The following is a 9,842-nucleotide window of genomic DNA, read 5'->3' as shown; positions in this document are numbered from 1 at the left end:
AAAAAAAAAAAAAGAAGTGAGCCTTCCCTTGCCCTGAGCAGGATGAAGGGCTCCTTTGGGCTATTATTGTTTAGCGGTATGTGATGGATTTCGGCACTTTCAGCACGGAACATTTTTATGTAGACCAGGCTTGCCTCGAACTGAAGTCTACCTCTTGTCCTGCCCCTCAGCGCTTCCTAGTGAGCACCACACCCGGCAGAGCCATTTTCTATTTTTTTTTTAAAGCACAGTTGGGAGTTTATTAAGAAAGAATCTTACTCGAGATCTAAGGACAGATCTTAAGAGAAAGGCTTAGGATAAAGGACTTGACCTAGAATAGGTTAACCTCTCAAGATAGTTGTCAGGCATACTATTCTTAGAGAAAGAGTGATGGGCGTTGCACTAAGTCATGGTGGCACACATCTGTAATTCCAGCTCTCTAAAGCTGAGACTGAAGGATAAGGTTCAGAGTTCAAGGTCAGCCAGGGCTGTCAGGCTAGCTTCAAGGTTATCGTGGGCCACAGGAGAACTTGACTCAAACAACAACAACAAAGACAAAACAAAAACAAAAAAACCATTACAGAGACAGAAGTGGGTTCTATAGACTCAGGCATATCTGAGAGATATTAGCTGGAGAGATGATGGCTCAGTGGCTAACCATTGCTGCTCTCCCAGAGGACCTGAGTTCTGTTCCCAGCACAAGCATCTGTCACTCCTGCATCAGGAGATCCAAACCCTCTTCTGGCCTCCTTGGACACTAGCCATGCATATGATATATACGCACATGCGGGCAAAACACTCATGCACATAAAATAAATATTTTAATTTTTTAATAAGAAAAAGGTTCAGGTGAGCCTACCTCTTCAAAGTTAACTCTATGACTATAACGTAAATTTTCACCTGTAAACGGGGAGGGGAACCTCCAGACCCCAGGAATCCAGAGCTAGCACAGGGAACACAATTAAGACCCTATCTCAAAAGATAATAATAAAACCAGGCATGCGTGGCACATACCGGTAATTCCAGCACTTGGAAGATAGAGTTCAAGCCCAACCTGGGCTATGTAGTGAGTTTAAGACCAGCCAGGGCCTGGAGAGATGGCTCAGAGGTTAACAGCACTGACTGCTCTTCCAGAGGTCCTGAGTTCAATTCCCAGCAACCACATAGTAACTCAAACAACCATCTGTAATGGAATCTGACGCCCTCTTCTGGAGGGTCTGAAGACAGTGACAGTGTACTCATACATAAAATAATATTCCCTCCATGTTTGTTTTGAGAACATACATCTACTACTGACATAGCCTTGACAACTTCCTAATACCTAAATGGTCTTTATACTGTATAATCATAGTGTCAGCATCTCTATTAGTTATATTACAAACAAGACTATTATCACATAACTGAGGAATAGCCTTACAAACTTCTGTAAAATATACAAAGTCTGACCATAGTATTTGGCTTGGGTACAGCAAGATACAAAATGTTCCAGGGTACAGTCTCTTGTTTTACTTTCCCTTAAATAGGGTCTCCTGCCTCAGCACCACGAAGAGCTGGGAATAGATATGGTTGGAAAGCTTGCATTACAACTAAGTTTTGAGTAATTGCCATACAGTTTAGATAGAACAGCAAAAACACGCAGTGGGAAAGCTATCAAAGCCCCTTTAAATAGGGATTAAATTCAGAGTCTCTTAAATTTTTTTTCCCAACAAAACAGTATATGGGAACAGACTGATGAGAGTCTACTAAACTGGTGTCACAGAGGTCTGAGAAACTCTAAAATTATTTTTTCTTTTTAATATGGAAACTTTTCTTTTTTAAATTAGTGCGGGGGTGGGGGTGGGGTCGGGTGGAGAGATAGCTCAGTGGTTAAGAGCACTGACTGCTCTTCCAGAGGTCCTGAGTTCAATTCCCAGCAACCACATGGTGGCTCACAGCCATCTGATGCCCTCTTCTGGTGTGTCTAAAGACAGCTACAGTATACTCATAAATAAATAAATCTAAAAAAAAAAGAAGCTAAACCCAGGACCTTGAATTTGCAAGACCAATACCCCACCGCTGTTGCTTGCTTTAATTTTGAATACAGTATACATTGAGATATCACCTATATAAAAAACAAGTCTTCAAGCTCCTCACATTTAAAAAGCTAACAGAGCAGAGAGGTGGTGGTGCAGCACTGGAGAGGCAGAGGCAGGCGAATGAATCTCTGTAAGTTTGAGGCCTACCTGATTTACAGACGGAGTTCCGGGAGAGCCAGGGTTACACAGACAAACTCTGTCTCAAACAAACGGAGCTAATGAAGATCTTGAAACTACAAAAAAGTTGAGAACTGCTGTCTGTACTATGTAGTAGATGGTCTTTCACAGAGGCAGCAAGGAAGACAAGCCGTCTGGTGCAGAGAACTGTTGAATGGAGCCTGCTTGTATTCTGACCCTTACAGCAGGACTCAGTTGGAACTACTGGGGATATAGCTCAGTGGGTAAAGCACTGCATGCAGGAGACCTTCCGTCCAGTCAATCAGTAGTGTGGAAAAGGAAACAGATGGGGAGAACGCTCAGTTGGTACAGAACCACACAGGCCTGAGCTCAGATCATCAGGATCCAAGTTAGGAGCCAGGGGAAGCACACACCTGCATAGAGTCAAGAGGAACCCTGAGGCTTGCTGGCCAGTCAGTCTGGCTGAATCCCTGAGCTCCAGGTTCAGTGAGAGAACCTATCTCAAAAAGGAGGATCCAGAGCGGTACAGGGAAGACACCCAGCATCAACCCCTGTTCCCCCCGCACCCCCCCCCCACATACTCATACACTCACACTCAAAGAGATGGCTCAATGAGTAAAGTGCCTGCTACCAGGCCTGATGGTCTGAGTTCAAATTCCAGGACCCACATGACAGAAGGAGAAAACAGACTCTGGGAATTGTCATCTGACCACCACATATGTGCTAAGACATGTATGCCCACTACATACAAAATAAATATAATATTTTTTAAATGAGTCCTGGGCTCAGTGGTTAAGATGTCCCAGGTATATATCCTAGTACCCACATGGCAGCACCTAACCTCCATAGTCCCAGTTTCAGAGAATCCAACCCTCTTCCGACCTCCACCGGGCACCAGACATGAATGTGGTGCACAGACATATATTCAAGTAAACCCTCATACACATAGAATAAGCAATAAATAAGCGGGTCTCTGATTTTAAAAGGGAGTGTAAGGGGCTGCTGGGAGGGAGCTTGCCTAGCATGCAAGAAAGCAGCCCTGGATTCCATTTCTGCCAGCACATAAACACGGTGGTGAATGCCTGTAATTCCAAAACAGGACCCCTCCCCCCCATTCACCTATAATTCCAGCACATGAGAAGTGGAGGCAGGAGGATCAATGTCCAAGGTATGTGAAGTTGGTCTGGGATACTTCAGACCCGGTCTCCAAAATGAAACAGGCTGGCACTACCGCTAGCCCCAATTCACAGGTGGAGAAACTGAGGCATTTGGCAGCAGCCTAATTTGTTCAAGGTATCACAAATAAGCTAGCTAGCCAGCCTCCCCTCCAACACAGGCCAATCTGCCTAACTCCAGTAACTGCCAAGAGGAGGCACTCCTTTGAGAAGAGCTTTTGAAATTAGAAAAGAGAATATTTTCTTTTCTGGCTTCTCAGACCTGGTCCTCAGAGCTGAACACATTGTTTTAATTAGCCCCCATTTAAAAAATGAGTTTGCATATAAGTGCTTAAGTTTATCAAGCTGTATGCTTAAAAGAAATGCACTGGAATGTGAATTGTGGTTGGGTCAGGGTGAAGAGGAAAAGAATTTTAACTCGCTGAAGGAACCGCCAGAATTTTACCTGACGGCAAGAACGGAGAGCCTTTCCAATAGTGATAATCAGAAGCATCCTTGGGTAACATTCTAAGCTCTAAAGATCTTCAAAGTGTGTATATACTAAAGGAAAAAAAAAATACAGCCCAGTGGTGGCAGCACATGTATGCCTTTAATCCCAGCAGAGGCAGGAGAATTTCTGAGTTCCAGGCCAGCCAGGGCTACACAGAGAAACCCCGGACTCAAAAAGCCAAAAACCAAAACTGAACCTCCAAAACCAAGTTCTAAAGACAAAGAGTTCTTCGCTGTCACATATATATTCCAAGAAAGGGGATAATATTCCTTCTGTTTTCTTCCATGATGTCACTTTCTTAAGTGGTGTTACACAGCTGCATGCAGACGAGCATTTTGAGATACTTTGCAAACAAAATTAGGAAAATAGCTGCCACTTACCGACTCTGCACTAACCCACTTAACCAAAGTCTCAGAAAGAACAATTTAAACTGTGCGCGTGACTCTTCCTGCCTCCACTCCCGAGTGCCTGCTCAGAAGTGCAGCGTGATGTTTCCCCCCATCCCCCCACCCCCGGTGATCACAAGTGGGCTTTTGTTGGGGTGAACATTTGATTCCAGGTTTTCTCAGAGGTAATTTTATTACTTTGTGGGTCTCACCTTCCCTCCGCAGCTCTGTCACACCTACCCGGATCAATATTCCTGGCTCACACCTGGAGAAGGAGGCGGCTCAGCAGGGGTTAAGAAAGCAGAGCTATTAAAAGCTGCCAAACCTTAGGCGCCGAACCACTGCAGTCCTCCGAGGCGTTTGTTTAAATGATCCAGAGAATCTGACATTTTGAGATACACCTAGTCACTTTGTAGACAAGGAAACGGAGGTCGAGAGAGTAAAGCTGACTAGCCTGAGTTCCTCCAGTGTCCAACACAGCGTCGAGATGCAACACACTTCCAGCGCACAGACCTTACCCACTCCCTACCCTACCCGGGCCTACCCTACCTCATCTTCCCTGGCCTAGTCACATCCAACTCCACCCTATTTCTTTCCTCCTTTCTTTCTCCCCAAAAGGAGAAGTTAGTAGGTAAGACCCCACTTCTGGCCTCCTCAAAACGCTAGCCGAGAGCAGCCTGCTATCTCAGCGCTAGCGAGGCTATCGAGTTCAAGTCCAGCCTACGCTCCATAGGAAGAGGCTGTTTCTAAAATAATCGCACCATCCCTCAGCCAGGATGGACCACTCGAAGGCAGCCAGTGTGGAAAAGGCAGGCGGCTGCAGGAGGAAGCCCTTAAGTAGATAATCGGTGATGGAGTTCAGCTGTGGCGCTTTGGTTAAAGGTGCCCTCCCTGAAAGGCACTCAGGGCCAGCGTAACTACTCCCAGGTGCACCGAAGAAGGAATGAGTCCAGTCTATGTCTGGCCTCACCGAAACCCCCACATAGCTGTTGGAAAGGGTCTGTAAAAGTACTAAGCCAATGAGGCGCACCCTCCCTCGTCCCCCTACCCCCGCGATACAAACTTCAAGTTGGAGGGGAGGGAGCAAAGCCGGGGCATCAGTTTCTAAACGTGTTAGCGCCTGGAAAGGACTCCGGACTCTCATAGGATAAGTGGATGGGAAAAGCACTCTCACCTTTACTCGGGCTAGCTTCCCTGTCGCATCAGCTCCCCATTTGCAAATAGATGGAGCTTCAGAGCCGGGTTCCAGCCTCCAGCCCCCGTATTTTAGGAGGGGTAAATCAGGGCTCTGTATGGGACCCGGAAGGGAAAGGCTGGAGGGCCTGCCTGTAGAACAAATTCATTCCCTACCAATTGTAACCTGGGCTCCAAGGAACCCAACTGGAATCCAGTGCTCTCTGGAGACCTCCCCCACGCTCCCTGTCCCTCTCAAAGCACACTGCAGTCTCTGTAATCTACTGAACCCACAAGTATGTGGGCCACGTGGTTAAGGCTCAATAAGGCAGTAGAGTTTGATATCTACCACTACCAACCTGGACAGCCAGCTAACTCTTTAGCCAGCCTCGCTCCAATCACCGGAGCACACCCGCTTGGCTGCCCAGGCTGCATGACCAAGGGACTGCCAGCCATCTTGGTTCCCTCCCCTGTGTCCTGGAGACCCAACTAGGCATAGGAGGACACTGTAGAGAATCACTGGCAGGTCTTTAAAGATGCTAACTTCCCAACAAAACTCCCACAACCAAGTGAGCGCTAACGGGTGCACCTGAGGCCATCAAACTAAGAGCCTCCTCCGGGGTTACCCCAAGTTCAGTCGCTTGACTGGACCCTATCTATGTCTCTGGAAGGGACGGAGAAGAGTGAGGGCCACCAGTCACCCTTGGGGGGGGGTGCCAGGAGACGGTGGGTGGTAGAGAGCTGGCCCACCTGGAGCTGCAGAAGCCAGGGACCTAACCTGAGAAGCTCTTTGTGGTCTGGGGAGGAGCTTGAGGCTATACCATTGCGCTTGCCGGGTGGGGAGGGAAGACAGGATAGTCGGTGGGGGTGGGGAAAGGGCTGGAGGTGTGGGGGTAGGGAGAACTTAAGACAATGCCTGGCGTCCCTGTCCCTACACTTCCGTAGCATCTTCGACCTAACTAATCCCTTAGGATCCTGAAGTCAACCCCTAGGTGACTAGGGCATCAAGCTGAATGAAGCACCGACCCCTTCTAGTTTTGAGAAAATATTCTACTTTACTGACCTCGAGGGTGGTCCAGAGCCCTGGGGGGCATCCACTCTTCGCTCCACCTTCCAGCCTGGGTCATTTAAGGCACCCTACCGGGAGAGGTCTTCCCGGAGAGCGTCCCTTGCTGATCTCCACTCTCACGGCCAAACCAGTCTCATTTCTGTAGTGAACCATTGAGCATGGATGGTCTACAGCCAACTGGCTGGTGGGGGAAGTGATTTAAGCCACTCCCCCCAGGAAATCGCCTACCTCCAGGGCTCTGGTCCCAAGATGAAAGAAGTGCAAATTCGGGGGTCACTTCCAATGGTAAAGTGATAGCAGCTATTGTCTTATCCACTGTTTCCCGCTGGGCCTGTTAAAGTGCCCTGACCTAGTTCTGAAACAGACCCCTTGCGGACCACGGAAAACTTAAAAGAAAATTGAAAGATTTCCTAAGAGTTTTGGGGCGGGGGGGGGGGAGGAGAAGGTTGTGGCTAGATAGAGGGAAGGGGAAAGTTTGTGGTTAGGCTTGAGGGTTGGGGGTGACAGCTTGGTGTTGCCCCAAGCCCCAAAGGAGCCATGGATGATTGAGTAGAGTAAGATTTTGGTGTTTTTCGAACCCCTAAAATGCATCTCTGCCTGAGCCCGCTTGCCTAAGTAGGTCCTACAGGACTAGAACAGTCAGGCAGTGGAAACGGCTCCCCGCCCCCATCTTGGTGCAGGAGTATTCTTCGCAGTCATCTCCCATGTCCACTTATTCTTGGCTCATCTCTCAGGTTTGGGGCTCAACATCTCTTCTTCCCAAAGCTTGCCAGTGCCTAAACTGCATCTGGCAGGAGCTGGGGGGTGGAGGGGTAATCCCAGCACACCTAAACTCTGGGCTCACAGGAAGATAGGGCTGTACTGTACCAAGGGCTTTAATCCCTCCCTGCGGTGCACCTAGGGGTTTTAAATAATCCCCAAAGGATCCAATCCCAACCGCCTGTCTAGTCTTCAGCAGGGGGGGAGGTGAAGGGCTCCAGTGGCTGCCTTTGGAAGTGGCTTCCCTCCAGGATTTTCCTGCCTGGCTTTAACCCTTTGGAGTGCTGTGACTGGCTAATGTCTCTCCCAGCTTCCTCCTTCTCCCCTCTTCAGTATTCTCCTGCACATTATACCCAAAGGCGCTGTTATCATTTTTCCCTGTCCCAGTTATGGGCTCTCTTATCACTCAGAAATCCCTTCTTAGACATCAGTTCCACTGAAGGGCTGTTACCAGCGCCACCCACCTAGATGGTAATGGCTTGAGGCCCTGATCTAGCCTTGGCATCTTGGGTTTGGATGCCAGCCTTCGGCAAATTGTGAACCCCCAGAAGCCTGACTTCTTGGTTACTGGGGCATAGCATTTGATGTCTTGATCAACTGAAAGTATTTTGGATTGTGCATGGCACAAAGGGCATATATTCAAACTCTCAAGCCCTCTGGTGACTTGAACTTGCTTTTTGGGTTCCTGGTGTAAGTTTGCAGTATTTTTAAAGTTTGAGAGAGTAGTGGGAGTCTCACAGAAGGAGATAGAATTACAGGGAACTTTTTTCACACATCTTCCTGTGCTGCTTGACATTTTATAAGGGACTACATTGGTTGCTATCATTTTTTTTTAAGTAATGAGGATAATTGAAAATTCTTTAAAAGGCTAATGGAATATTTTAAGGTGTGTGTGTGTGTTTTTTTTTTTTTAAAGAAGCTTTAGTGGAAAAAAAAGAGCTTGGGGGCTGTTCCATGACAAAAATATTACTTATAAAAGAAAAAAATTACATGTAATTTTATTATCTAAAGACAGCTATTATGAACATCTTGGTATATTTTGTTCCTAATCTACTTTTTCCCCCTATGATTACACAGTTTAAGCATTCTCTTTTTAAAAGATTCAAGTGGCACAGAATGAAAAAAAAAATATAGAGAGAATAAGAACCATCAAGATGGCTCAGCCACAAAAGGCCTTCAGGCCTGTAGTAGACTGGAGTTTGGTCCCTGGGAAACACAAGATGAACAAAGAGAAAAGACTTCAACAAAGTGTCCTCTAACCTCCACATATATGCTGTGGTATGTGCACTCCCCAACACACACACACACACACACACACACACACATACACAGACACATAGACACACAGACATACATGCAGACCAGACACACACACACAAATCAATAAGTTTAATAAAATAAATATTAAAACAGAGTAAGTTTATCAGACTCTTCCCACACTCAGCCTTCCACTGTCCTGATCCACCACTGTCTTCTCTGTGTACTGCAGTCTGAGGAAATTTTCTCTGGTTGAATATTCTTGTTCTATGTTAAGGATTTAATTTTTTTTTTCAATTCAATCCTCACCAGGATTGACTTTTTAATTCAACCTAGGGCTTCCCTCGTAAGCAAGCGCTTGACCACAAAGCTGTGGCCCCAGCCTCCTCACTTTTACTTTTGAGACTGGATCTCACTACATTGCCCAAACTGATCTTGAACTCACTTTGTAACCCAGGCAAGACCTTAAGCTTTCAATCTTTCTGCTTCAGCCTCCCGAGGTCCACCAGACACAGCTAAGATGCACACATTCAATGAATGGACAGTGATGGCAGGTGGAGCTCTGTGAATTTGAGGCCAGCCTGGTCTGCAGCGAGTTCCAGGACAGACAAACCTGTATCGGTGAGACCCTGTCTGCAAACAAACAAACAAACAAACAAAAAAATCACATGTTTAAAATATATATAATAGGGCAGGTATAGTTATAATAGGGAGGTAGCTCAGCTTTAAACCTCTAGCCTGACAAACCTGGTCCACTTGATCCCCAGGACCTATGTAATGTAAAGGCCTGGTGTGATGGGCCAGCTGGCCTGGAAGAGGTCATGCAAAGAGCAGACACAATGGACTGGAACGCAGGGACTGACTGCTGAAAAGACAGACATCCTCAGACCCGTGTGCCCTGGCACATGCCCACATTCACACACATACACACACACATACACACACACACACACACACACACACACACGTGCAATAAATAAATAATTAAAATATAGGAGCCGAAAGACCACTCAAGGATCAAGATACTCCCTGCCCTTCCAGCGTCCTAAGCTCCATTCCTAGGACCTGGGTGACCCAAGTCCAGGGAGCTGACACTCCCTTCTGGCTCCCTCAAGTAAGTACACCCATGTGGCATAGACTCACACAGGCATACACAGATAGATACACATAACATTTAAATTACGTAAATATATATACACATGGTATTCAAAATGCTTATACAGTTTGGCTCAAAACTTTATGAAAAGATTTTAAATTCAAATGGTAATCTGGTTCTCTGGCAATAGTTGTTTTTTTTTTTTTTTTTTTTTTTTTTTTTTTTTTTTTTGGTTGGTTTTTTTT

This window comes from Mus caroli, chromosome 12, assembly GCF_900094665.2.
Source record: "Mus caroli chromosome 12, CAROLI_EIJ_v1.1, whole genome shotgun sequence".
Lineage (NCBI taxonomy): Eukaryota > Metazoa > Chordata > Mammalia > Rodentia > Muridae > Mus > Mus caroli.
This window is presented reverse-complemented; position numbering follows the sequence as displayed.